Source organism: Suncus etruscus, chromosome 15 (genome assembly GCF_024139225.1).
Source record: "Suncus etruscus isolate mSunEtr1 chromosome 15, mSunEtr1.pri.cur, whole genome shotgun sequence".
Classification (NCBI taxonomy): domain Eukaryota; kingdom Metazoa; phylum Chordata; class Mammalia; order Eulipotyphla; family Soricidae; genus Suncus; species Suncus etruscus.
The window spans coordinates 87,591,680-87,594,422 of record NC_064862.1 but is presented as its reverse complement, the minus strand read 5'-3'; the positions used below and the strand labels follow the sequence as shown (position 1 = coordinate 87,594,422).

General features: G+C 55.2%; 1 protein-coding gene across 1 annotated transcript in view; it reads right to left on the bottom strand.

Annotated features, from left to right (window-relative positions):
- The window catches only part of LOC126029745 (protein ENL-like), a 122,894-nt gene that overhangs the window by 21,614 nt on the left and 98,537 nt on the right, over positions 1 to 2,743 (bottom strand). The window lies entirely within an intron of this gene.

The window sequence follows — 2,743 nt, the reverse complement described above, 5'->3', positions numbered from 1 at the left end:
TCCTCGAGCCCTCCCACAAGGCCCCGCGCGGCCCGAGAGCGCCCGCGGGCGGCCGGCAACTCCCGCGCCTGCGCACTGGCCCCGCCGACGCCGAGCCCGGCGGGCGGGCGAGCGGGCGGGAGGCTCGTTCGCGCCTGCGCGCTCCCCGTCTCGCGGCTCTCGCCACGGGGTCGCGCGTGCTCCGCGGCTGGGCGGGGCTTCCGGCACGCGCCTGCGCGCTGGGGTCGTTTTTTAGCTCTCTCTCCGCCTCCTTTTCCCGCCGACACCCCAGGGGGCGGGGCCGGGCTCTGGCGCAGGCGCCGTGCGCCTCGCTCCAGCCAAAGTGCGGGTGGGGGCCCGGAGCGGTGGCGCTAGAGGCAAGGCGTCTGTCTTGCAAGCGCTAGCCTAGGAAGGACCGCGGTTCGATCCCCCGGCGTCCCGTATGGTCCCCCAAGCCAGGAGGGGGGCCGGAGCGATAGCACAGCGGTAAGATATTTGCCTTGCACGCGGTTAACACAGGTTCGAATCCCCGCGTCCTTTTGTTTTTGTTTTGTTTTGGAGTCATACCCGGCTGCTCTCAGGGGTTACTCCTGGCTCTGTGCTCAGAAATCGCTCCTAGCAGGCACGGGGAACCGTATGGGATGCCGGGATTCGAACCACTATCCGTCCTTGGTTGGCTGCATGCAAGGCAAGCGCCCTACCGCTGTGCTATATCTCTGGCCCCAGGAGCGACCCCCCACCAAAAAAAAAACCCCATAAGATGCCAAGAGTCTTTTGGGTGTCGAGGTCCCTTCGCTTTTGCGCTGGTTTCCCTGGAGGAGAGGTTGGTGGTGGGGCGGGGAGGGAAGGGTGAGCCCTTCACCGAGACCTTGGTAAATACTTGAGGGCCTGGGGAGCATGTTTGCAACGCGCACAGGCCCGAGACCTAACGGGCCTGGTCTGCAATTTTCCCTGCTTGGAGGGAGGTTAGTATGTGTCTAGGCAGCGTATTCCCGAGTACTTGAGGGCCTGGGGAGCATGTTTGCAACGCGCACAGGCCCGAGACCTGACGGGCCTAGTCTGCAATTTTCCCTGCTTGGAGGGAGGTTAGTATGTGTCTAGGCAGCGTATTCCCGAGTCCCCCTACAGAGATGGGTGGTGGTTAAAGGGGGGGAGCAGAGGTCATAGAAAAATAGAAATTGCTAAAGGCCTTGGAGGACTCATTCCAGTGCTGGGATTCAGTATTGTAGGCAGAAGCCCTAGGTTTGGTCCCCAGCACTGACCATATGGCTCCCCTAAGCACCACCCGCAAAATAAATAAAACAAAATAGATCTTGGACATCTGTAAAGGACTTTCTGCATGTCTTGCACAAAATCTGCGCTCTTACTCAGTTTAGCGAGCTCTGTGCATTGTCTCCAAGCAAACCAATTTTCTTCTGCCTCAGGCCTTTGTATCGACATTTTCTATTAGACTGCCCTTGTCTTCGTTTTCGGTTCCACATCTAATCTTGCAATAAAATTGTTTTAACTAGGGGCCAGAGCAAAAGTATAGCAGTAGAATATGTGCCTTGCATGTGTCCGACACAGGATGGACCCAAGTTCAATCCTCGGTATCCCATATGTCCCCCATTCCCACCCCCGTGCCTGCTAGGAGTGATTTCTTAGTGCAGAGCCAAGAGTAATCCCTGAGTGCTGCCAGGTGTGGCCCCCCAAAATAGGTCACTTGCTTTGAAGGTTGCAAAACATTTCCCATAGGGTCTCCTGAGCCCTCCAGGAGTGATTCCTGAGCAGAGCCAGGAGTAACCCCTGACCACCGCCAAATATGCCCCTAAAACAAAAACAACCTCTGGTGTGTTCATCCTGCTTTTTTCCTGGTGGCCAAACATCACTGGGGTGCTGCTAGAGATAATCAGTAAGTACTCCAGGAGTGGGAAGAAACTAGTCAATGCCAGTACCCCCAGACATGAGGTGGAAATGAATCAACATATCCAGTAACCCCAGGTCTGGGAAAGTAACTGGTCAACATCATGTCAGTAAGTAACCTTGGGCTTGGGAAAATTCTGGTCTATATTTGAGTAAGGGGAGAGGCAAGGCTGACGCAGCTGAGATTTTTGGAGCCTGCTGCTTCTTTCACAGTTGGGGGCCCCCAAACCTGCAGCTGCCTGCAAGCCCCCTACAAGCTTGTTAGGCAGACACAATCCCAGCCAGGGCCTATAACCAGTGCCACCTGCTATTAATATTTTTGCGGTGCAGGGAATAAGCCCCAGGACCTCCCACATGCAAGGTAACTGCTTACCAAGGGACCCCTCCCGGCCGGCCCAGGCTGGGCGGTCCTTCAAGGGAGTTTGGGGGGTTGTTCGAACACAGGAGGTGGTCCATTTAGGGGGGTACCATGCATACTGGGCATCTGCTGGAGCTGCTCGAGGCATCCCCTGATGTGATGGCTCAGATTTGGCCTCTTGGACTGTTTCTATTAGGGAGGGACCCGGTGTCTTTATAAACAATGAGGGATTTATTTTAGAGACGCAGAATGGGAATTGAGAGCTGGAGAGAGAGATGAATACTTATTATCAAGCTGTTACTTATTATCAAGCACTGATTTGCAATTTAGTAACCTACAGGGGTCGCTTTTGGGCAAAAATAAATAAATAAATAATGGAAGTGGCTGGAGATGGGAGAGGACGCTGTGTCGCACATTTACCTCTGGGGGGATGCAGAGAGTCATAGGAGAAGATTTGGGGTTACAGTAGGGGATGTGGGGTGGTGGTGGTGACTAGGAGGGATT